The sequence below is a fragment of the Lathyrus oleraceus genome, chromosome 7, assembly GCF_024323335.1.
Source record: "Lathyrus oleraceus cultivar Zhongwan6 chromosome 7, CAAS_Psat_ZW6_1.0, whole genome shotgun sequence".
NCBI classification, from domain to species: Eukaryota; Viridiplantae; Streptophyta; class Magnoliopsida; order Fabales; family Fabaceae; genus Lathyrus; species Lathyrus oleraceus.
In genome coordinates this window covers 172627207-172654813 of record NC_066585.1, presented here as the reverse complement: position 1 = coordinate 172654813, position 27607 = coordinate 172627207, and the positions used below count along the sequence as shown (strand labels likewise).

Below are 27607 nucleotides of genomic sequence, written 5' to 3'. Positions count from 1 at the left end.
ATGGCTCCAAAACAATGCAGTTCTTCGGACCCAACTCGTTTCTACCCTTCTTGTGAACCTTGCGCCAAGCGCGGACCATCCTGGCTTTCAGGTCTTGGGGATCTTTACCCTCCTGAAAGAACACACCTTCTAACAGAATGTTATGAGGTTTATCCTTTAGGGGGAACCCAAGCTGACGACGTGCTAAGATAGGGTTGTAACTGATCCCACCACATGTACCAAGAAGAGGCACATTAGGGAATTCACCATAATAATCAATGATCTGAACAGTATCATACACGCGATCATACCAAGAGATATCATCATTAGTGAGAGACATGAGTCTCGTAGACCACCGTAGACATCCCTTGTTCTCCTTGAAAGCGACCGTCTGCGGTAAGTGAGAAATAAACCACTTATACAACAGAGGCAAACAGCACACAATAACTCCTCCACCCTTTGCATTCCTCAAATGCAAAGAGAAATAGGCATCACCCAACAGAGTCGGAACGGGATTAAGAACTGAAAAGATCCTAATGGTGTTCACATCCACAAATTTGTCGATGTTGGGGAACAATACCAAACCATAGATGAGCAGCACGAATAAAGCCTCAAAGGCATCCTCACTCATGGCCTTCCCATAAACGGTAGCTTGAGCGATGAGGAAATCAGAAGGAAGACCCTGAATTCCACCTTTGGTAGTCATATGCGCCTCAATCAAAGATTCATCTATGTGCAACAAGTCTGCAATCTCTCGAGAAGTCGGATTACTCTCTAAGCCACTGAACGGCACCTGATCCAGAATCGGAATACCCACAAAATGAGCATACTCCTCTAAGGTAGGCAACAGCTGGAAGTCCGGAAAAGTGAAGCAGCGATACAGAGGATCATAGAACTGAGCCAGGGTACTCATCAACCCTTCGTCAACCTGAGTAGTTAACAGAGGTAGAAGCTTCCCATAACGAGCTTTGAAACCCAAGGGATCTAATACATAAGATGTCAGATTCCTTAACTCTTTCACATCGGGTTGTCTAAAGCTGTACTTCTTTGTATGCCTTTTCGGTCTTTCCATGTCTGAAAATTTTGCAAATAAACCCTTTAAGTTCCTTGAAAATTTTATCATTTTTCTGATGACATGGATGCAGATGAATGTATGAATGCATGAATGCAGCAATCACACTCAAGGATCAAGCAAAGCACACCAGACAAAGGTCATGGGAAAGCTCATAGTATCCTTAATATCAATCATCCATTTTGGTGGATTATGGTTTTCACCTTATTGACACCCAAGTTCCATTGATATTAACGGTACATGAACCGACTCAATCATCCTTAATATCAATCATCTGTTTTGGTGGATTATGGTTTACACCTTATCAACACCCAAGTTCCATTGATATTAAGGTTGTCTGAATGACTCAACCATGAATCACGGGTTTGTTGTGAGTCACAAGCATGGAGTCTCAGTTAAGAACCACCCAAAGGGAGTGTACTAGGGTTTAAACCTGCCGAACATGTTCTACCAGAGGTTCCCATAGTCATCATCCCATCTTTCGAATATTATCGGAGGAACGAATACTCGTATTCCAAAAATATTCTCAAGAGAGACTCTTATGAGTGTAGTATCGCGTAACAATCGCATCAGATCTGACATCTGAACGACCTCCGCACTACGTCCTAAAAATAGGCCAAGATGGGCTTGGTAAACTAAGGTCCTTGGCTTCTAAGGCACATGATTGAAAGAATAATGCCTAACCACAAATAACTTGTGTGACATTATTAATCCAACATGACCTCCACCGAGTGAATGGACTCGCAAGTCAACTTGTTAAGGAATACTCCACACAAGTCGACAAGACTATGCCATTCTCCTATCCTAAGGTGCACTCGAGTTCGGGTATAGAACTCATCTCACAGAGATCACCAAGCAAACAGCAGTTGTATATCAAGCAATTCAATCATTACAATCAATACAGTTATCCCAAATTGTACAAAAATATGCCATATAACACATAAACAATATCATACAACAAGGGTGAAAAGTAGGCAATACCACTAAGGACAATTGTTTTCCCCAGCAGAGTCGCCACTTTTCTGTAGCGGTGTATTCGTCACTTTATGATTTATTGACTAAACCAAAAGTAAAGTATACAAAGAAATCAAGTCGCCACCGCACTTTTATTTATCCAAAGGAATGGCTAAAAAGCGAACAAAAGCCTAAGAAGTTTTACACATAGAAAACTAATGAAAAGATCAGAGATCAGGGTAAGGGGTAAATTACGCAATGGGAAGGTGTTAGGCACCCAAAACGTCCTAGGTACTCCTAGGGAGCCCTTTTCACACTTGTTGAATGAAATGTTATTTGTTCATGAAATATTTATTGTGCAAACATGGATGGAAGGGATGAGAAAAGAATGTACAAGTTATTATTTTTGTGTTTGGATGGAAAACCATTGCCTACGTACCTTTACAAGATCAAAACCTCGTAGTTCGGCTAAAAGATTTCCAAAATATGAGTGGGTTCATTTTAAACAAAAGCCCTAAGGTCTTTCATTATCCACGGGAGAAAACTCAACCTTATATAAACAACAAGTCCACCATGTGAGAAAAGCTTCAACTTGCTAGTGAGGGGTTAACCCTATAATAAGCAAGGAAGTCTTACAATTCAATCACTAAGGACAAAAGGTGAGATTAACATCAACCACTAAGATAATTCAAACCTATGGCTAATGTATGAAAACTTAATAAGAATGGACAAAGCCACAAAACAATTGAATGAGTGAAATTAACCAATTAGGATTTATTCACAAAAGATGGTCAAAGTATGATTAAAATTCAATTCAAAAGAAGTATGTAGGAAAATGAAGTTTGAAAAGTCAAAGGCTTAAGGCCTAGGTTTCTAATTTGAAAAAGAGATGAGAATGTTTGCACAACACTTTTCAGGTTTGAGTTAGCATGCAAGTGGAGGTTTAAAGAAACAAAAGGTGGGAGGGTGAGGGAGTGTAAAACTTCTTAGATGTTCACCTCTTGAGATCATATGTAGATGATCCAAGTGATTCCTTTGGAATATGCCATGAGCAATAAGCAAATAAACAACAAAGCAAATGGATACCGGATGCCAATCAATGGACTTACATCAATCTCACAAACAAAATGGATACCAGATACCAATCAATGGATTTACACCAATCTCCTAAAATAAACATGGATATCAGATGCCAATATATGGACTTATACCAATCTCCTAAAACAAAATGAAACAATGATACCAGATGCCAATCAATGGACTTATACTAGTCTCCTAAAACAAACATGGATATCAGATGCCAATATATGGACTTATACCAATCTCCTAAAACAAACATGGATATCAGATGCCAATAAATGGACTTATACCAACCTCCAAAAAATGATCATAGGAAACAACTGCCAATAAATGGGCTTACAATTGACTCCTCACATAAACCAATGCAATAAGCCAGAGGAAACAAGTTGCCAATAAATGGTCTTACACTCGACTCCTTCCGCATCATAGGAAACAATGGCCAACATATAGACTTACAACTGGATCCTCAATGGACAAACAAAGATGTCACAAAGATATGAACAATGATCATGCAATGATGTACAATCAATGATGATAAATGCACAAAGGCACACTCAAGCAGACATGCATAGATGAATCAAGCAATCAGACAAACAAGTCAATTATCATACACTATACACAAGCAATAAGGCTCAAGCAAGGTTAGACTTTACAGTCAACTGGAATGGGGTAATATGAGCTCTTAACCCTAACATTGAGAGTTAGGGTGAAGCAGATGAAATGGAGATGAGGGGTGTGCCTCATAGCTCTTATCCCTGGCCTGGGAGAGCTTTAAACAATATAATGTGTGGGAGTTCATAAAGTTGGAACTCTTCTCCACAAGTGATTTGACTCTATAAGATCTTGGGTTAATATCCACAATGCATCAACATGTTATGTGAGCAAGGGGATGACACACTGAATAGCAGGAGATGGATTACACATCTCTTTTATCTGCCAATTGCCTCATAAGAGGACTTTTCCTGCTTGGCACAAAAGATAAACAAACACAAGCATTGCCTCTTAAGGAGGACTTCAGACAGGTGCCTGCCCACATAACAGGACAGGTCTTCCAGACTACATGAAGAAGAGAGGTTATACCTAAGTGGTTAAGCAACCAAGCAAAAGCAAAGTTCAACTGAACTTAAGCAACTAATGTACCTGTGGAAATATCAAACAAATCAGCACAAAGTTCAGACAACTAAACAAAAGTCAATAAGCAACAATCAATCCCAATGTACACAATGCATAAGCTAAAGGTCAAATGATAACATGAAATTATATCACATTTTAAGACTTAATTTAATTAGATTATATCATCATTTACTTTAATTTATCCCATTTTATCAGATATTATGCAGTATTTCTTTTCTATTTACATCAGGTACCCATTTTGAAGCAAAAGTGAAAAAAGGAAGAAAAGGAGGTGTAAAAAGCAATAAAAAGGAAACAAATAACCAAGACCAAGCCCAGCCCAAAAGAAAGCGCACGTTGCCCCTGTGACGGGCGTCACAAGGGTTGTGACGAGCGTCACGCGAAGTAGCCTTGTGACGGACGTCACACATGGTGTGACGAGCGTCACACCAGTCCACTAGCTTTTTGGCGCAAGTTACGCTCTCAGAAGAATGGAAGTAACGTTGAGGACTTCGTGTCCTATTCCCAAGCCGTGTATTTAGCCATGCTGAAGACTCGTAGGAAACGCAAGGCAGTTACCAAGGCTATTATAAATAGCCATCTCCTCTCTTTTCCGAAGAGGAAGTTTTTGCACGCTCAGTTTTGCGAAAGCTCTGCCAAATTTTCCTTTCACGCCTTTGCTTATTTTTCTTCCTTTCCAGCATTGTTCATTTTATTTATTTCTTTTGCAAGCTTTACTTTCTCTTTTCCCTTGCAATTTATCTTCCCCGTTTTTAGCTTTTAGATATTTTTCGCATAATAGTTTCTACACCGGAAACTACTGTGCAACTTTATACCGGATTTAACCTTACGTTATATTCGAGTTTTATTTCCTTGATTTATTTTACTGCTTAATTGAAGAATCGAAGAACAAATCCTACCGGCTTGTGGTGGAGTGTTCAAGACCATTGTATTACGCATTCAGGTTCTTTAATTGTTATTTAATTTTTTATGTTTTATTCTATTGTTTATTCATATTGCCTGCCTGGAATGAGTCTGTTTATGCATGATATAAATTCTTGTTTATTTAGCATGTCTGGCTAATTTGCCTAGGTATCGGTATGTAAAGTAAGCAGAATAAGGGATCGAGACTGAGTCGGTCTATCTAAACTTAAAATCAAAATCAATCTTTTTATGGTCTCAACTTACAGGTTTAATAACAAGATTTTTTACAAAAGTAAAAGACATAAAGAAGTTAAAATCAATAGAGCGAGAGTTTGAGATTTTAACTGGACAGTGTAAGTTAGGCATTAATTCTAGATCAGGGCGAGAGCAAGTTTTAGAGTTAATTAAATTCTGACCTTTTCCAGAAAGTATTTTTAAAGATTGAATGTGAGGACGAGAGTTAAGCATTTGGATTTAATTATATAACCTAAGTCAACAGAGCGAGAGTTTGAGATAAGGGTGTTTAAAACGGTCAGTATTTTCTTAAAAAGAGTTTCTGCAACTTTATTGTTTTCAAAATATGGTTTTTGACTTAATTATAAGTGACAGCAACATTAATATAAAATCATGGTTTATTCAACAGAGCGAGAGTTTGAGATAGAACCTTTAACCAATAAAGTTAACCGAAACGATTCATTTTAAAACCAAGAAACCGACAAAGACTTGATTCCCTAGTTTTGACGAATTACATACCGATATCCGTTTTATTAATATTTAATCTAGACATTAGTTTAGCTCTTAGTTTTTCCCCAAACAATCAAACATCTCCAACTTAGATTTACGTAGTAACTTTAGATAACGGTATATCGATTCATAAGTCCCTGTGGGATCGATATCTTTTAAAACTACGCGATAGAACTGTGCACTTGCAGTTTGTATCCCATTCTCGACTCACCCAGTCGAGCGATCAAGTTTTTGGCGCCGTTGCCGGGGACTTTTATTCAATCGATATCGTAACTCTTCCGTTACGCTGTAGAGACTAAGGTTTCTTTTTCTTCTATTTTCTTTCTTTCGTTGATTTGTATGCCACGCACTCGCTCTCAAGGCGAACCGCTCTATTTACGAATCAACGACATCGAACTATATCTCCGAGTCTTACGACGAATTCGGGAATATCGTGCTGAAAACAATCTCCCTCCTATAGACCTTCCTGATCTCAAAGATTTTCCTTCTTTAACCGAGATGGCAGAACCAGCTCGTGCTCTTAGAGATTACGCCGCTCCATCGCAAGATGAACCGCATTCAAGTATTGCTCCGCCCGCAATCGAAGCAAACAACTTTGAACTTAAACCTTCGTTGTTGCAGGCTGTGCAACAGAACCAATTCTCTGGAAATCTTACCGAAGATCCAAACCTTCATTTATCCGTATTTGTCCAATACGCTGATACTGTTAAAGCTAATGGTGTCACTTCAGAGGCAATTCGACTTCGTCTTTTTCCTTTCTCATTAAGAGATAGCGCTAGAAGATGGCTTCAATCTCTTCCTTCCAACTCAGTCACCACATGGAACGAGTTGAAGAAAGTTTTTCTTGCCCGATATTTTCCACCAAGCAAAACAGCTATGTTAAGAGCCCAGATAAACGGATTTAAACAGAAAGACAACGAGTCTCTTTTCGAAGCATGGGAAAGATACAAAGACATGATGAGACTTTGCCCACACCATGGTTTGGAAGACTGGTTAGTAATTCACACATTTTATAATGGTCTCTTATACAATACAAGGTTAACAATAGACGCCGCTGCAGGTGGTGCACTAATGAACAAACCTTATGCTGATGCTTACCAGCTTATCGAGAGCATGGCCCAAAACCACTATCAGTGGGGAACCGAACGAACAACAGTGGAAAAACCTCAACCGAAAACTGGCATGTACGAGATAAGTAACCTTGATCACGTCAATGCAAAAGTGGATGCTTTGGTCCAGAAGATTGAAAGTTTAAACATATCGCCTCCAGCAGCCGTGGTTGCTATAACTCAGAATTGCGAGGTCTGTGGAATCCAAGGCCACACTCCTGCGGAATGTCAACTCTTGACTGGAATCCAAACAGAGCAAGTAAACTATGCTCAAGGAAACCCCTATTCGAATACCTATAACCCAAATTGGAAGAACCATCCAAACTTCTCATATAAGAGTAATAATGCTTTATACGCACCTGGACAGTCTCCAAATCAAGCCCCATCTATACCTCCAGGATATCAGAAACCGAATCCTAACAATAATACCCCTAGAAAATCCAACTTGGAAATCATGATGGAAAACTTTATAGCTTCCCAACAACAAACCAATAAAGATTTCTTAAACCAGAACATACACACTGGCGAACAACTTAAACAACTCGCAAGCAAAGTAGATGCCTTGGCTACCCATAACAAAATGCTGGAAACGCAAATATCTCAAGTAGCTCAACAACAAGCACCTACCGCTGCACCAACTGGTACATTCCCTGGACAGCCCCAACCCAATCCGAGAAGCCAAGCTCATGCAATTATATTGAGAAGTGGAACGGAAGTGGAAGGACCGTCTGACCCAAGGATAGAAAACCAAAACCCTGAGAAATCCACTGAGGAAAGTGAACCTAAGGAAAAGGAAGAGAGTAATAAGGAAACCCTAGAAAAGAAGGAACCTTATGTACCTCCACCACCTTACAAACCACCTATACCTTACCCTCAAAGGCTTGTTAAAACCAAAGATGTAGGCCAATTTAGAAAATTTGTTGATCTCCTTAAACAATTAAACGTTACAATTCCGTTTACCGAAGCTATTACGCAGATGCCCTCATATGCTAAATTCTTAAAAGAAATTCTTTCTAATAAGAGGAAACTTGAGGATAGCGAAACCGTTACACTCCCTGCCGAATGTAGCGCTATAATCCAAAACATGCCCCCTAAACTCAAGGATCCGGGTAGCTTCTCTATACCCTGTCACATAGGAAAATTTGTCATCGACAAAGCCTTATGCGATTTAGGAGCCGGAATTAGCGTTATGCCCTTATCCATATGTAAGAAACTGGAGATGGGAGAATTAAGACCGACCAAAATGTCTGTGCAATTAGCAGATCGTTCCATCAAATATCCTGTAGGACAATCTACAGAACCGTTCACCGTAAACGGGCAACGTCTGAAACATTATCACTATGCGGAAACCAACGAGGATTCGCAAATTCTACACTTAGACGAAACGCCCCCAGGACTCATAGACAATATTTAACAGTTTCTTTGTCGAGCTTGCGACATTTAAACAAAGCGCTTAGTGGGAGACAACCCACAAATTAATCTGTTATTTTATTATTCTATTATTATTATCATTTCTCTATTTTTCTCTTAATTATTCTTTTAATTTCTATTTAGTATTCATTATTGATTTATTCAAAAAGAAAAAAATATATCTATATATAATAATAATAATTCTTTTCTTCTTTCGGCATTTGGCCAAATCCTGACTTAAACTCATGTTTCTTTTCTCTAGTTAACACTAACCAGATGGGACATTTTGATCGTATGGGTATCAAGTTCAGAGGAATGGCTCAGAAACGAAAGTTTGAAGAACTAGCCGCTAGAGAGATGCTACCTAGTTTATATGCTGATGATTGGGCTATGACTGCCCTTGGACTGAGACAGAGTGTCCTGTTTTTGCTGAATCAGATAGGATGGGAGACCTCCCCTATCCTGAGACATTTCACCACCTACCGGAGACTCACACTAGAATTCCTTAGTTCATTAATCTATCTACCTAGCCATGGAAAAGGAATTAGCAGAGGTTTTATCCAGTTCAGAATGTTCAATATGGAGTACCAATTTAATATTAGAGACTTCACCAACCTTTTGGGTTTTCCTACCTCCTTTGATACATTCACTGTAAGCCAGGAAGAACTTTTTGAATATAGAGAGCTTGAACACTTTTGGGGTAAGCTGACTGGAAATGATGAGCCCGAAGAACATGAGTTTCTCTCTGGAAACATACATAACCCGGCTTTTCGCTATTTCCATAAGATCCTGACCCACACTTTATTTGGGAAGAAGCCAAATAGTACTTCAGTTTCACGTGATGAACTCTTCATCATATTTTGTGCTTCCCAGAACCGTCCAGTAAACGGTGCTACTTTTATGTTAGCTAATTTGGACCACCTTATCCAGGATGAGCGAGCACCCATTAGAATAGGCGGTTTGATCACTATGATAGGTAACGCTATTGGACTACGTCAGCCTATGCTTGACCTTAACCCTTTTTGTGGCATTACTACTATGAGTATACCCTTCCTCTTCAACACTATGTTTATAGCAAACATAGGGTCTGATGAGTTCGAGCTTATTATTGATAACCAGGTTCTCTGCCTATTCACCATGCCCGATCCTAGAACTAGTGTTCATAATCAAAGGAACTGGCTCTATAACCTGAATGAAACCCCAACTCCGGCTGGATCCACTGAATCCATCCAGGATTATGAGATTTGTGACGACTATGAGCACTATGTTGACCATATCTCTCTTGCTGAATCTGACCCTCAGACACCTTCCGGCTACTATGATATTGATCCTCCCCCTCAGCCTGTCCTGACCGAAGAATCAGTCATGCCTGACCTCCGACATCATATGCCAGGAACAGATATTAAAACAGTCATTGAAGCCTTGATGTCAGAGCAAGACGCCCTCAGGGAAGATTTCCATAACTTGAGACTTGAAATCCTAGAATGCATGAGCAGAACGGCAAGTCAGTTACGTATGTTACGGCATCATGTTAACTCTTTTGCTCCTCCGGCCAGAGATCCGAAGATAGATGGAATTTAGTTATATTTCTTTCTAAGTTATTTAGTTTTAGGCTAGATTTTTTCATTAATGTTGTTTGAATTCATGTTTATTTCTATTTCATTTCATTATTTTCCTTCCCTGTAATACATTATGATCATTTTTATTGAAGCTGTTTAATTAATTTTATTATGCAATGGCTATTATGCTCTACTATTGTTACCTATTATTATTACTATACAAAGCAGATTAAGCGTGCACAATAAATTAAACTGCAGACTAAACTGATCATAAGCAAAACAAAACATTAAAATACGCTACAAGTAATTCTGTGAAGCGCCACTGAAGCCTTGCCAAAAAGGAGGTGTGACGAGCGTCACACACTCCATGACGAACGGCACGCAAAACGCCTGTTACGAACGTCACACCCCTGTGACGAGCGTAACACCCTTCAGACAAGTGAACGTTAAGGAGCCGTTGGAGACGAACGTTACACTTTAATTTTTTTTTTTTACATTCCCCATTCATTTTTCATTTACCACACTTAATTACTTTTCAACCACTTTTTCTTTCTACCTTCCAACCCTTCTCCTATAAATACCTACCAAAACTTCCTTCATTCACCACAAAACAATTCTCTCATATCAAACACACTTCTTTTCCTTTCCAAATCATCCCTTCAAAAATTCATCACAATGGCGGGAAATCAAAATTTCGGAAATATCATCTTCCGATCCGGAGATGACAACTATCAGCAAGAGCAATTCGAGCGCTTCCAACAGCGAGGCGTCGCTCCCACCAGGTACCCCGATTTAACTTGTTTACAACAATTGGGCTTACTCCAAGGTATCGAGTGGATGCTCCGTAAAGCCGATTTAACCTTCCTTTGCACCCATAACCAACCCACCTACCCTTCCCTAACCTTAGAATTCCTAAGTTCTTACGACTACACCACTCCCGCCGGTGAAGGTGAATTTCTAACCGGTACGGCAACCTTCCGTATGTTTAACACCGAGTACTCTCTAACCCAACGCCAATTGAGTGCCATGCTACAATTTCCCACAGAAGGTCTGCTGCATGCCAGAATCCCTCCAACCTCAAACTGGAACACAGTTCTAGTTTTCGATCTTTTTAAGAAAATTTCCGGTATAAATACCTACAACTGGGAAGAACTCCTTCTCTCCCACATCCATAACCCCACCATCCGTTATTTTCTCCGTATCCTGCAAAACACACTTTTTGGAAGACCAAACAACAGTAAGGTCAACTCGAAGGAGTTATTTTTCCTCCAGTGCGTTTTCGAACCGGATACTAAGGTAAACGCCGCCTCTTTTCTCTTTCATCATATCCGCACCTTATGTGCTAGAGGCCGGCAACCCTTTATAATTGGTGGATTAATAACCTTCATAGCACTTGGCCTGAACCTAGGGGATAAACTCCAAACTTTAGAATCCCTACCTCCCCTGTCTATGGATATCAGCTATTGCCGCTCCAGCCGCCTGATTAAAAACAGAGTAGGCGGAGGCTATTATCTTATGGTGAACAACCAAGCAGTCCCGAGTGTTGTGCTACCCAATACCACCCTAACTGATGTCACAAACCCCGACCGCCACCTCTACGATCTTAGCGCTCCTGAAACCACCGAGCCTTCACAAACAAACCAGCAAACAGATGAGTTTGAAGAAATGGAACAAGGTGATCATCCGCCAACACAACAATCAGTCCCGCTAAACCCTTCCAGTAATGCAGCCGGCCCATCCTCCCAACGTCGTCGACGACGAAGGCCTGCGACCAACGATGACATTATGGATGCTATCGATGGTATGCAGGCACAGAATACAGAGATGATGCAGATGATGCGTCAAATGCAATAGCAACAGGACGCTCGGAATGCCATAACCGACCAGCGGTTTACTGAATTGTTCAACAGGTTCGACAACTTAGACATACGTCAAAGATCACCAGGTCCAAGAACCAGAGGCGGAAGGCAGCCTTAGTTGTTATTTTCTTTTTCCTTTCCATCTTGTATTTCATTCCCTTAAAACATTGAGGACAATGTTTAGTTTAAGTATGGGGGGGAAACAATATTCTTTCCATTCTCATTTTTTTTCAAGTATGTTATTTTCCCTTTCATTGTTATTTCCCTTTCTTATTATGTAAAAAAAAAAAAAAAAAAAAAAATTATTATAATATATATTTATTTTAAGTTAAGTTCCTAAGTGTGAAAATTTTCTATTATCTATTCCCCTCAATTTCCTGAGCCATAACAAAAATTTTAACACACCCAACAAGTATAAAGGTTGCTTACTTTATAAAACTTGAGTGAGATCAAAACAAAACCATTACCGTAACAACGCTCTGAGAACCTCAATATGTTAGATCAGGATAAGTACCTATTATACCAATTCCTTGAACTTTTAGTTCTATGGCAACCCCAAGTAGTTTATACAGAAGTCAGCACCATCTTAATAGCAAACTACGTGGAGAGCCGATGAATATAAGTGAATGATCCCCAAAGTAACCTAAAATATATAAATATATCAAGAAATGCACTAATTAAATTAGGTGATCCTTACCAGATCATTTAATCTAAAGGTTGCAGATCATGCAAAAGCACAATACGAAAGATCCATTATGAGTTGGTTCAGTAGGAATCTGGTACTGAACTTGGTAGGGCGGACTACGGTCCGATCCCCCGCAATTTGCAATGGACTGAATAATGAAGTTATCCGACTTATGTACCAGAACTTCTAGCTAAAAGCGGATCATAATCACTAACCGGTTACTCCACTATGTGCGCGAAAAGATAAAGGGCTTAATGTGATTTCGCTAGAATGAAAACGGGTAAAATAAGACTAAAGGAACCAGGATAGCTATCATAGGGTACTTGAAACTGATTGGCATAAAAGTAGGGTTATCTAAGTTGTAACGGTAGTTGTTGATGTCAAGATTAAACTCAAATCCTCCTAAACAAAAATCCATTCGCAACCTAGTACGAATTGAGGTGTGCTTTGAAATTTCATCTGGCTAAAACTTTTAACAAGTTCTATACTGAATTTTTCTTGAGGACAAGCAAAGATTTAAGTATGGGGGAGTTTGATAACATGAAATTATATCACATTTTAAGACTTAATTTAATTAGATTATATCATCATTTACTTTAATTTATCCCATTTTATCAGATATTATGCAGTATTTCTTTTCTATTTACATCAGGTACCCATTTTGAAGCAAAAGTGAAAAAAGGAAGAAAAGGAGGTGTAAAAAGCAATAAAAAGGAAACAAATAACCAAGACCAAGCCCAGCCCAAAAGAAAGCGCACGTTGCCCCTGTGACGGGCGTCACAAGGGTTGTGACGAGCGTCACGCGAAGTAGCCTTGTGACGGACGTCACACATGGTGTGACGAGCGTCACACCAGTCCACTAGCTTTTTGGCGCAAGTTACGCTCTCAGAAGAATGGAAGTAACGTTGAGGACTTCGTGTCCTATTCCCAAGCCGTGTATTTAGCCATGCTGAAGACTCGTAGGAAACGCAAGGCAGTTACCAAGGCTATTATAAATAGCCATCTCCTCTCTTTTCCGAAGAGGAAGTTTTTGCACGCTCAGTTTTGCGAAAGCTCTGCCAAATTTTCCTTTCACGCCTTTGCTTATTTTTCTTCCTTTCCAGCATTGTTCATTTTATTTATTTCTTTTGCAAGCTTTACTTTCTCTTTTCCCTTGCAATTTATCTTCCCCGTTTTTAGCTTTTAGATATTTTTCGCATAATAGTTTCTACACCGGAAACTACTGTGCAACTTTATACCGGATTTAACCTTACGTTATATTCGAGTTTTATTTCCTTGATTTATTTTACTGCTTAATTGAAGAATCGAAGAACAAATCCTACCGGCTTGTGGTGGAGTGTTCAAGACCATTGTATTACGCATTCAGGTTCTTTAATTGTTATTTAATTTTTTATGTTTTATTCTATTGTTTATTCATATTGCCTGCCTGGAATGAGTCTGTTTATGCATGATATAAATTCTTGTTTATTTAGCATGTCTGGCTAATTTGCCTAGGTATCGGTATGTAAAGTAAGCAGAATAAGGGATCGAGACTGAGTCGGTCTATCTAAACTTAAAATCAAAATCAATCTTTTTATGGTCTCAACTTACAGGTTTAATAACAAGATTTTTTACAAAAGTAAAAGACATAAAGAAGTTAAAATCAATAGAGCGAGAGTTTGAGATTTTAACTGGACAGTGTAAGTTAGGCATTAATTCTAGATCAGGGCGAGAGCAAGTTTTAGAGTTAATTAAATTCTGACCTTTTCCAGAAAGTATTTTTAAAGATTGAATGTGAGGACGAGAGTTAAGCATTTGGATTTAATTATATAACCTAAGTCAACAGAGCGAGAGTTTGAGATAAGGGTGTTTAAAACGGTCAGTATTTTCTTAAAAAGAGTTTCTGCAACTTTATTGTTTTCAAAATATGGTTTTTGACTTAATTATAAGTGACAGCAACATTAATATAAAATCATGGTTTATTCAACAGAGCGAGAGTTTGAGATAGAACCTTTAACCAATAAAGTTAACCGAAACGATTCATTTTAAAACCAAGAAACCGACAAAGACTTGATTCCCTAGTTTTGACGAATTACATACCGATATCCGTTTTATTAATATTTAATCTAGACATTAGTTTAGCTCTTAGTTTTTCCCCAAACAATCAAACATCTCCAACTTAGATTTACGTAGTAACTTTAGATAACGGTATATCGATTCATAAGTCCCTGTGGGATCGATATCTTTTAAAACTACGCGATAGAACTGTGCACTTGCAGTTTGTATCCCATTCTCGACTCACCCAGTCGAGCGATCAAGTTTTTGGCGCCGTTGCCGGGGACTTTTATTCAATCGATATCGTAACTCTTCCGTTACGCTGTAGAGACTAAGGTTTCTTTTTCTTCTATTTTCTTTCTTTCGTTGATTTGTATGCCACGCACTCGCTCTCAAGGCGAACCGCTCTATTTACGAATCAACGACATCGAACTATATCTCCGAGTCTTACGACGAATTCGGGAATATCGTGCTGAAAACAATCTCCCTCCTATAGACCTTCCTGATCTCAAAGATTTTCCTTCTTTAACCGAGATGGCAGAACCAGCTCGTGCTCTTAGAGATTACGCCGCTCCATCGCAAGATGAACCGCATTCAAGTATTGCTCCGCCCGCAATCGAAGCAAACAACTTTGAACTTAAACCTTCGTTGTTGCAGGCTGTGCAACAGAACCAATTCTCTGGAAATCTTACCGAAGATCCAAACCTTCATTTATCCGTATTTGTCCAATACGCTGATACTGTTAAAGCTAATGGTGTCACTTCAGAGGCAATTCGACTTCGTCTTTTTCCTTTCTCATTAAGAGATAGCGCTAGAAGATGGCTTCAATCTCTTCCTTCCAACTCAGTCACCACATGGAACGAGTTGAAGAAAGTTTTTCTTGCCCGATATTTTCCACCAAGCAAAACAGCTATGTTAAGAGCCCAGATAAACGGATTTAAACAGAAAGACAACGAGTCTCTTTTCGAAGCATGGGAAAGATACAAAGACATGATGAGACTTTGCCCACACCATGGTTTGGAAGACTGGTTAGTAATTCACACATTTTATAATGGTCTCTTATACAATACAAGGTTAACAATAGACGCCGCTGCAGGTGGTGCACTAATGAACAAACCTTATGCTGATGCTTACCAGCTTATCGAGAGCATGGCCCAAAACCACTATCAGTGGGGAACCGAACGAACAACAGTGGAAAAACCTCAACCGAAAACTGGCATGTACGAGATAAGTAACCTTGATCACGTCAATGCAAAAGTGGATGCTTTGGTCCAGAAGATTGAAAGTTTAAACATATCGCCTCCAGCAGCCGTGGTTGCTATAACTCAGAATTGCGAGGTCTGTGGAATCCAAGGCCACACTCCTGCGGAATGTCAACTCTTGACTGGAATCCAAACAGAGCAAGTAAACTATGCTCAAGGAAGCCCCTATTCGAATACCTATAACCCAAATTGGAAGAACCATCCAAACTTCTCATATAAGAGTAATAATGCTTTATACGCACCTGGACAGTCTCCAAATCAAGCCCCATCTATACCTCCAGGATATCAGAAACCGAATCCTAACAATAATACCCCTAGAAAATCCAACTTGGAAATCATGATGGAAAACTTTATAGCTTCCCAACAACAAACCAATAAAGATTTCTTAAACCAGAACATACACACTGGCGAACAACTTAAACAACTCGCAAGCAAAGTAGATGCCTTGGCTACTGTTGATAGACAGTTTTTAAGTGTCGGGTTTTGTTATCGTATCCACAGAGATTGTAAGATATCGCTGCCGTTCAATGGTTGAATTAATCTTAACTTAAAGTAACACTAGGGTTTTGGGTTTTAATCAAGTTATCTTGCATACAAAGTAATTAATTGCGGTAAAAGTTACGTTTTGATTAATATGAGAAATATTGTCAGAGTTAGGTTTCAATGATTACATTTGCTTTGCATGTTTTTGCACGGTCAACAATATTATAAACTCCTTTAGATGATAAATAATTTCACAAAGTCCTCTCAATGCGTTTCTCTCGAACACCCATTGTGAGTTTTGTCATTTTGATCCATTGTTTCTCTCGAACACAATCTATCAAAAAGACAACGTTTTGGTTCAACCTTATGGTGAACAAAATCATTCGTTACTATCTCTAGCTAACAAACAAGTTTGGATGAAAACCTAGGTCAAGAATCGGTAAACATCTCTCGATCAAATACCAACACAAAGAGTTTTAAATAGAAACAAAGTTTTCATCATATATTTACCGTTAAAGAGTTTACATATGAGGATCCTTACATTTACACACAAAGCTTGGAAATCACCTACATCTAACCTTGACAAATGGAGACTTAGCTACTCATTTTCATGGTAGCTTGGTCGGCAAGTAAGAAAAGAGGGTTGATCAACATCCAAGTCGAATGATCGAAGTTGGATGGGAATCCACCTTCTTTTTGTGGAAGATGGTTGCTAGATGAAGAGAAATGAAATTAGGGCATAAAATCTCCCTCCAAACAATGCTGTAAAATATCTAAGAGAAAGTACAAAAAATGGAAAAGTTGGTAAAAAGTGGTATCGGCACAAAAGGTGGCACCTGCTACTTATAGACAAGTGCAGAACTGTCACGTTCGCTAGGCGAGCAGAATGGCTCGCCTAGCGAAGGCCAAAAATGGGCACAAAATGCCCCTGCGCTCAGAGAAAACTGGGCCTGTGGAACTGTCATGTTCGCCTAGCGAACAGACCTTCGCCTAGCGAAGAACTCGCTTCAACCTTCGCCCCAGCGAGGTTGAAAGGTTTTGCTACTGGAATGCTCGCTGGGGACTCGCTAGAGCCTCGCCTAGCGAGCTAGTGCTGGCTGCTCATTTCACCAAAACAGACTGAATTCGCTGCCACTTCGCCTTCAGTTCGCCTAGCGAATTAATTAACCAATTTACTGGAGCCTTTCGCCAGGAGCTCGCCTAGCGAAGGTTTTGCTTCGCCACATCCTCGCCTAGCGAGCTGGCAGAAAGAATGCTTGTTTGCTTTGGTTCCTTTGCCAATTTTGTTGTGTCTTCATTATCAATTAATTCATGCCTTTCCTGCACAATAACACACACATCAAAGGCACCAAGCTTGTTTATCAATGTAATGCATTCCATGTAAAATGAATGTGGTTTTGGCAATTTTAGCAAGGCAAAAGAGTGAAAGATGCCCACATATGATAGCTCAAATAAGCACTTTTGGGCATCTAACAACTCTCCCCAACTAGATTCTTGCTTGTCCTCAAGCAAAGTATGCCTCTTGAAAGACAAGAGGATTTGCTTTTAAGAAAACGGATTCTCCGAAGTTGGATAAACGGCTCAAACACAAGCGAAATCCGCAAATACACGTTTCCAACGGTTTTGAATAAAATAATACCTAGGAACTAAAACTTAAGTAGCAATGCAAAATATTTATCTATCTGCAACAATACTATTCTGAATGAATCACCCTATCTCTCCTCTTCGAATAAGGATTGAAGATTTAACGCGTTTGCAACCGCGGGAATAATCTCACTCTCTAACAAATAATGAAGAAATCAAACAGATTCATACAATGTCTAACAATTATAAGTTGTACTGTGGAAACAAAAAGATCACTAAGGGCTTTTCGGTTGAAGCTTGGTCGGGTTAACAAACAAGGGTCATTTCTAAGGCCATTGAAACGAAAGTGCCGATGCAAAAGAGACATTCACAGTAATATTCACACTACTCGACTTTGTTTCCTTTGTTTCTTATTTGTAACCTTCACAACACATATTCCACAACTCAATTCTTATTTTTCACTACTATTTTTTTTTCTTCCAAGCAAGCATTCATCATTTTTTTTTTTTCATTCTTTCTATTTTTGTTCTTTTCTTTCACATCAAATATACAAAACAGATGTTTATTTTCTACATTTTCTATACATATATTTTTCTATGCTTGCTCGGTTTTTCTTTTCATTTTCAAAAGCTGTGGTACTTACCAATTCTTTTTCGTTCTCCCCAACTTATTTCTTCCACAACCTAAGTGAATGCTCTTACCTTTTTACGGCAAAAGAACAATAATCAATAATTTCCGGGTTGTAAAAAAAAAAGATTTTTGAGATCTCGCTTTATTTCAAGCCGAGATTCAACTGTTCAGGCTCAAAGGGGTTAACAAATACTCTCTCTGCTCACAGGTAAGTTGTTTATGGATGTAGTTGTGCTCGAAAGAAAACAAGTGCCTTGATCATTTCTAATTGCTTCCACAATTTCACAATAATAACAGACAAATAATGAATCAAATGAATCAACAAAACTTATTAGACTCCAGCATTTAAGTGTACAATGGAGGTTTCCTCACCATATATGGTTCTAAGTTCTAGATGAAACATTCATTCAATTATGTTACAAAAAGACAATATTCTATTTACCAAAAAGAGTAAAGTTCCTAATGCATTCTAAAATTCTAGCCGACGGTAACCATGTACCTTAGCTTCATTCACTTGTTATTCTTATCATTGCCATCCAAGCTCGGATGCACCTTCATTGGGTACTTCTTGAGGAGCAACCAATCTAGAAGGGTTTGCCACTCATTCAACCAAAATTTTATTAAACACACAAAATTAACAACAAACATAAATAATATTAACTGAAAAATAAAATTTTGTTCGTGGGGGACAAAACACCCCAATAGTACAACCCATGGTCAAAATACAAAATTCAAAAGTACCAATAAAAATGCCATAATAAAAAAAAACTGAAATACAAAAAACAAAAACTTAACCCACAAAGGGCTCAAGACTCCTCCTCACTACCGGCCTCAGAACCGGTCGCCTCATCATCATCCTCATCATCATCATCAGCTCCCACCCCCTCAGAATAGACTGGCACGTCCACGGGCCAATTTGCATTCGTCAGAAACTGCTCCCGTGTCATCAAAGCATGTGCACCACTACCCTGCAGCTGCAAACGCTGCATCGAGTCGTGCATGTCAATCATAGCCCTCTGCGATGCTGCCATCCATTGGAAATTGTATTCACACGCAGCCCGCAGGTATGGATCGACCCTGGGAGTAGAAGCACTAGGACCATCAGAAACCCTAGTGCTACCTGAGGCTGCACTGCTGCCGGTGGCCTTAGCTCTGCAGTATTTTGCCACATACCGGTCATCAATAGGAGCCGGGATCCTAACCTGACCCCGAGACGGAAGTCGCACTCGTGCCTTAATGCACAGGCTCATAATCAAACAAGGGAATGCAAGGGGGCAATTCACCCGAGCCCCCGACTTCAGTCCGCTCTCTATTACCGTCTTCAGCTCATTGGCAATGATCCTCGCCACATCAATCTCAACATTGGCGAGGATGGAATGTACTAAGTGTGCCACTGGGATCGGCACAGTAGATGTGTGGGATTTGGGTTGTATGTTGGTCAAAACCAGAAGAAGAATCAGCTGAGCCATGGGAGTCATGTCCTCCCGATGATATCTCATAGGAACCCCAGATGGGTTCGGCTCAACTGATTTCCCTGGTAGAAGCAGGGCGGCTGTAATTGCTGGGATATCCTTGTGCAGCCGGAGGTCAATATGGTACTGGTCTCTTTCATCAGCACCCAGCTGAAGCGGCTCCCCGAGGATTTGGTTGATTGTATCCCTGTCAAAAGGAACTGGCCGACCGGCCACTCTAGAGACCCAAGTGAAGGGCTCATCATCATCAGGCAATGCGTTAGCGTAGAACTCCCGCACTGTAGCGATGTCATAGTGTTCCAAGGGATTTATCAACCTATCCCATTTCTTTGTATCAATCAACCCGGCAAAACTCCGATACGTGCCCTGTGGGTTGATCAGAAACCGCTTCTCAGGCAAAATGTTTCGCTTCTCCAAAGCGATGTACCGTGCCGCTTGTTTCGGGCCCACAAACTTGTCGTGGTCGAATTGGATCGGCACGGTTCGTGAAGTAGTTGCCGCTCCCTTTCTTTTCTTGCCAGCACTAGCTCTTGACTCCATTCTGCAAAACAAGAGACAAAGCAACAAACACGAAACAAACAGATTAGAACCAAAACAGTTTTTATAAGGGACTGGTTTGCTCGCTGCTGCTTCGCCTAGCGAAGTGGCAGCGAATGCTCGCCCCAGGTTCGCCTAGCGAGTGCTAGCGAACCTTACGGGTTTTGGGGTTTTCTGCATTTTCAAAATTGTTTCCCCCAAAACCTGTACATACAAGGTTTCCACAGCAAAACCCAATGATTTCTCATGACTATGAATTGTTCTATGCTATTGGGGATACGTAATTTCATGGAAAACCTAAGTAAGAGTAAATCCCCAATTTAAAAACCTAAATGCACAACATTGCAAACTCCCAAAATTGTATGCAACCTCAAGGTTCCTATCACACCTATCCTATTTACCATTCAAAGTTGGAAATAAATAATGCAACAAAAGAAACATGCAATAGGGCAAACCTTGAGGTAAACGGATTTGGAAAGGAGAAGTGGGAAGTGTTTGCAATTGACCGACACACAAATGTTGTTGATATGGATGCACGGTAGAGAATTTGAGAAGGCAAATCGCACACTTCAGCAGAGCAGTTTAGAAGAATTTTTAGGGTAAGGGCAAAACTGCCCTGCTGAACTGTTTAAATAGAAAACAGTACTGCAGCGCTCGCTGCTGCCTCGCCTAGCGAGCAGGTAGCGAGCGCGCTCGCTGCAGCCTCGCCTAGCGAGCTGCAAGCGAGCATGACAGCAAGTGCTTTTCCAAATGCAGCACTTGCATGTCATCCAATACTCATACAACATCAAACATAAAACAGGAAATACTTACAATGTTGGGGTGCCTCCCAACTAGCGCTTGTTTAACGTCGGCTAAGCTCGACGGTGCGATGCTCACAGAGGAGCATCGAGCGGCTGAGCACAACTCTCGCGATCCACATGACCGCCGAGATACACTTTCAATCGTTGGCCGTTCACGGTCCAACTGTCTTTCTCGTCCATGTCTTCAATGATAACGGCCCCGTACTCTTTTACTTCTTTCACCCGAAATGGCCCGGACCATTTCGATTTCAACTTCCCGGGAAACAACTTCAACCGGGAGTTGAACAATAAGACCAATTGTCCGGGCACGAATTCTTTGGTTCGGATCTTTTTGTCATGATACTTCTTGGCTTTTTCCTTGTACAACCAACTTGAGTGGTATGCGGCATTGCGCATCTCCTCCAACTCAAGTAGTTGTACTTTCCTTTTTTCACCGGCCGACTCATTCTCAAAATTTAAAAATTTGAGGGCCCACAAGGCCTTGTGCTCCAATTCAACTGGCAAATGGCAAGTTTTACCAAATACCAATTGAAAGGGAGTTAGGCCAATTGGAGCTTTAAAGGCCGTACGGTAGGCCCATAATGCTTCGTCCAATTTTTGGGACCACTCCTTTTTCGAGTTAGACACGGTTTTCTCGAGGATTCTCTTAATCTCACGATTAGAGACCTCGGCTTGGCCATTAGCCTGAGGGTGGTACGGAGTTGTCACCCTATGCGATACACCATAATGTTTTAAAATTGTTTCCAAAGGTGCATTACAAAAGTGTGACCCTCCGTCACTTATCAACACTCGGGGTGTTCCAAAACGGGAAAAGATGTTTTTCTTTAAAAATTTTATCACCGTTTTGGCATCCGCCCGAGGTGAGGCAATCGCCTCAACCCACTTAGAGACATAATCAACAGCTACAAGCATGTACTCATTCCCGTAAGAGGGTGGGAAAGGTCCAACAAAATCTATGCCCCAACAATCGAACACTTCCACTTCTTGGATATTTTGGAGAGGCATCTCATCTCTCTTACCTATCCCACCACTTCTTTGGCAACTGTCACAACTTTGCGCATGGGTATGTGCGTCTTTAAAAATAGTTGGCCAATAAAATCCCGATTGAAGAATTTTAGTGGCCGTTCTAACCCCATTATAATGACCGCCATAAGGCGAGTTGTGACAATGCCAAAGGATGCTCTGGGCTTCATCACCAGTTACGCATCTCCTTAACAGGTTATCGCTACCCAACTTAAACAAGTATGGGTCGTCCCAAACATAATACTTCGCATCCGAAAGGAACTTCCTCTTTTGGTTCGAAGTTAGATCGGCCGGCACACAACCACTAGCCTTGTGGTTTGCAAAGTCTGCAAACCACGGCCTAACTTGAACCTTAAACAATTTTTCATCAGGAAATTCTTCCCGGATTTCCTTTTCAGATGCGGTAACCTCGACATTCACCAAGCGGGATAAATGATCCGCTACCAAGTTTTCCGACCCCTTCTTGTCTTTAATTTCGACATCGAATTCTTGTAACAAGAGGATCCAACGGATGAGCCTTTGCTTCGAATCCGGCTTGGTCAGCAGATATTTAATCGCCGCGTGGTCGGTGTACACCACGACTTTAGACCCTATAAGATAGGACCTAAACTTTTCTAGCGCATACACTATTGCGAGTAGTTCTTTTTCCGTTGTGGCATAATTTATTTGAGCCTCGTTAAGAACCTTACTCGCATAATGTATAGCATGAAAAGTTTTGTCCTTTCTTTGGCCAAGTACCGCTCCAACGGCATAGTCACTCGCGTCACACATTAATTCAAAATTTTCATTCCAATCGGGAGCGACTATTATTGGAGCGGTAACCAATTTTTCTTTTAAAACCTCGAAAGCTTGCAAACAATCGTCGGTGAAGAGAAATACCTGATCTTTGGCGAGTAAATTGCTCAAAGGTTTAGCCACCTTTGAGAAGTCCTTGATGAAGCGCCGGTAGAACCCCGCGTGCCCCAAAAAACTACGGATGCCCTTCACATTGACCGGAGGGGGTAATTTTTCAATTACATCAACCTTAGCTCTATCCACTTCAAGCCCCCTTTTAGAGACTTTGTGGCCTAGCACAATCCCCTCGGTCACCATAAAGTGACACTTTTCCCAATTTAGCACCAAATTAGTCTTCACACACCTTTCCAACACCGTCTTCAAATTTGCCAAGCATAGACTAAACGTCCCTCCAAACACCGAGAAGTCATCCATGAAGACTTCCATTGTTTTCTCTATTAGATCGGCAAAAATAGCTTGGACACATCGTTGGAATGTCGCCGGCGCATTGCAAAGCCCAAAAGGCATTTTTCTGTATGCGAACACTCCAAACGGACACGTGAAAGCCGTCTTCTCATGATCAACCGGGTCAACCGCAATTTGGTTGTACCCGGAGTAGCCGTCTAAAAAACAGTAGTATTGTTGGCCCGATAGTCTTTCAAGCATTTGATCCATAAATGGGAGTGGAAAATGGTCCTTACGAGTCGCGGTATTCAACCGTCTATAATCTATACACATTCTCCATCCCGTGGCAACTTTAGTCGGGATCAATTCGTCTTTGTCATTACGGATTACGGTCATTCCACCCTTCTTCGGAACCACGTGCACGGGACTAACCCACGGACTATCCGAGATCGGGTAAATCATTCCCGCATCCAAAAGCTTCACCACTTCCTTTCTTACAACCTCTTTCATCGTAGGATTTAAGCGGCGTTGTGGTTGAGCCACCGGCTTGAAATCCTCCTCCATCAAAATCTTGTGCATACAATAGGATGGACTAATTCCTTTAAGATCGGAAAGAGTCCAACCCATAGCTTCTTGATTGGTTTTGAGCACAATGATTAGACGGGCTTCTTCTTCAATTGTCAAGAGGTTGCTTATGATAACCGGCTTGTCCTCGGTATCATCAAGGAATACATATTTCAACGTCGAAGGTAACTCTTTTAATTCAATTGACGCTTTCTCGTCAATTACCTCCTTCTTCAAATTTTCTTCCTCTACTTCCCACGGTTGTAGGTCTTCCAAGCTATCAAGTTCCTTCAAGCATTCCTCAAGAGCTAGCTCCTCTTCAACAGTGAAAACCTCCAATGAGTCGTCGAGAGCTAACTCCGTAGGAGATATCTCGTGAATATGCTTTGAAACTTCCATAATAGCGTCTTCGATCACATCGATTCGAAAGCTATCATGTCTATCCTTGGAATGCTTCATCGCCTCGAATAGATCAAAGGTGACCTCCTCATTTTGAACACGCACCTTCATTAAACCGTCATCAACATCAATCATCATTCTTGCGGTCTTCATGAATGGTCGGCCCAATATGAGCGGAGCATCATCATCTTCCTCCATATCAATTACAATGAAATCCACCGGGAAGAAGAATTTGTCGACCTTCACCAACACATCTTGGGCTACGCCATGAGGATGGGTCGTCGACTTATCCGCCAATTGTAATGTCATTCGGATGGACTTAATCTCGATGTTGCCAAGCCTCTTGATAATTGACAAAGGTATAAGATTTATGCTCGACCCCAAGTCAATAAGTCCCTTTCCGACATACACATCACCAATTTTAACCGGCAATGTAACTCTTCCCGGATCAACCTCTTTCTTAGGAAGCGTCCTTTGAATGATGGCACTACAGCTCGCATCAAGGACGATGGTCTCCGGTTCCGTATACCTCCGCTTTTTGGTTAGTATGTCCTTCATGAACTTGGCATACTTTGGCATTTGTTCCAAAGCTTCAGCAAACGGAATGTTTATTTGTAATTGCTTAAAAATATCCATGAACCGGGCGTAATGCCGTTCATTCTCCCTTTTTGACGGGGCATGAGGGTAAGGAAGGTTTTGGACAGGAGTAGCGCTCACTACCTCCTTCCCTTTCGCTATTCTAGCGCTTTTCCATCTCGGCTTCTTCACTACCTCCCTTATTACCTCATCATTTTTATTCTCCTCAATCTCCACATTTTTTTCATTTTCAACTTCACCATTATTTTTATTCTTTTCAACTACTTCCTCATCACTCCACACTCCTACTTCACCATCAACATTTTCTTCCACTATTTCCTCCTCAATCTCCTTCTCTTTCTCTCTTTTTTCACTCGCCATTCTTTTTTCGTTTTCACTACCCAACTCCCTTCCACTTCTCGTCACAATCGCCTTACAATGCTCCTTCGGATTTGTTTGCGTATTGGCCGAGAAAGAAGGACCGGTTTGTTGTTCAGCTAGTTGCTTGGCAAGTTGCCCCACTTGAGTTTCAAGATTTTTTATGGCCGCGTCATTACTCTTTTGATTGGCCATTGACATTTGCATGAATTGCGTCAATGTCTCTTCCAATTTAGAATTGACTACCGGCGGTTGTTGAGATTGATACGGATTTTGGGGAGGATTTTGACGGCTAGAAGAACCACCTCCATAACCTTGGTTATGATAATAGTTGCTTCTAGGTTGGAACCCTTGGTTCCCTTGGAATTGTTGTTGTTGTTGTTGTTGTTGTTGAGGGTGCGGTTGATAAGGTTGTTGTTGTCTTGGTTGATAGTCCCGTTGATTGGCCATATAGTTCACTTCGTCAAAGCCGGGAGGTGGACAGAATCCGGTGTCATGTTCACCTTTACAAAGTTCACAACAAGCTATTTGTTTAGCTTTTGACGGTTCTCTTAACTCTTTGATTTGTTGCGTTAAAAGTTCCACTTGTTGTGAGATGAGCTTGTTTTGGGCAAGTATGGCATCATTCGTCCCTAACTCAAGCACTCCCGCCTTCTTCAAAGAATTTCCACGACTTTGACTTTGAAGATCATTCAAAGCCATACGGTTGATAATGTTGGTGGCTTCTTCGGCACTCTTTGACATCAACGAGCCACCCGAGGTGGCATCCAACAACGTCTTACAGTTTGGTTGAAGTCCATTTCGGAAGATATGGATTTGAGTTAATTCATCAAATCCATGCCCTTTACATTTCCTTAGCATGGACTTGAATCTCTCCCACGCTTCATTCAACGATTCACTGGTTCCTTGAGAAAACACCGAGATGGCCGTCTTTGATTCCATGAATCGGTTATGAGAGAAAAATCTTTCAATGAATTTCTCCTCTAACACATTCCAATCTGTCATTACGGCAGGTGTTTGATCAAGATACCAATCCTTTGCTTTACCGAGCAAAGCGTGAGGAAATAAACGTCTGAACAACGGAAGCTCCTGAGCCTGATCCACTCCGGCAGCCAATGCTATCTCATAGAATTTTGTGAGAAAAGCAAATGGGTCTTCATGGTCCATTCCGGTGAATGGACTCCCATACAATAAATTCAGAGTTCCCGTCTTCATCTCAGCTTGCCTTCCAGTTTGGTTGGCAAACTGAGCGGTGTTCCTTGGACTGTTGATACATGGAGTAGAAATCGGTGGTGGTGGTTGTGGCTCCATGTTTGGTACGAATGGGTGTGGATTTGTGGTTGAAGAACTTTCTCCTTGCTCTTGGCGTTGCCTAGCCTGTTGCCTCCTACGTCTTGTTTTGCTATTGAGCCTCCTTGCGGTTCTCTCGATCTCAGGATCAAAAAGAAGTTCGTCCACAGGGATTTTCCCTCGCATAAAACGTAAGCTGCACACTAAACCAAACGAATTACAAGCACAAGTCAAAAATTCACAAGCTAAAACTTAAACAACCAATGCGATGCTCGCAATATCAATTTACAATCCCCGGCAACGGCGCCATTTTGTTGATAGACAGTTTTTAAGTGTCGGGTTTTGTTATCGTATCCACAGAGATTGTAAGATATCGCTGCCGTTCAATGGTTGAATTAATCTTAACTTAAAGTAACACTAGGGTTTTGGGTTTTAATCAAGTTATCTTGCATACAAAGTAATTAATTGCGGTAAAAGTTACGTTTTGATTAATATGAGAAATATTGTCAGAGTTAGGTTTCAATGATTACATTTGCTTTGCATGTTTTTGCACGGTCAACAATATTATAAACTCCTTTAGATGATAAATAATTTCACAAAGTCCTCTCAATGCGTTTCTCTCGAACACCCATTGTGAGTTTTGTCATTTTGATCCATTGTTTCTCTCGAACACAATCTATCAAAAAGACAACGTTTTGGTTCAACCTTATGGTGAACAAAATCATTCGTTACTATCTCTAGCTAACAAACAAGTTTGGATGAAAACCTAGGTCAAGAATCGGTAAACATCTCTCGATCAAATACCAACACAAAGAGTTTTAAATAGAAACAAAGTTTTCATCATATATTTACCGTTAAAGAGTTTACATATGAGGATCCTTACATTTACACACAAAGCTTGGAAA

At 40.6% G+C, this 27607-nt stretch overlaps 2 pseudogenes; both read right to left on the bottom strand.

Annotated features, from left to right (window-relative positions):
- Positions 1–6749: 6749 nt before the first annotated feature.
- On the bottom strand, positions 6750–6849 carry LOC127109100 (uncharacterized; annotated as a pseudogene).
- An 8592-nt stretch (positions 6850–15441) lies between these two features.
- Positions 15442–15541, bottom strand: LOC127109099 (uncharacterized; annotated as a pseudogene).
- Positions 15542–27607: the final 12066 nt, after the last annotated feature.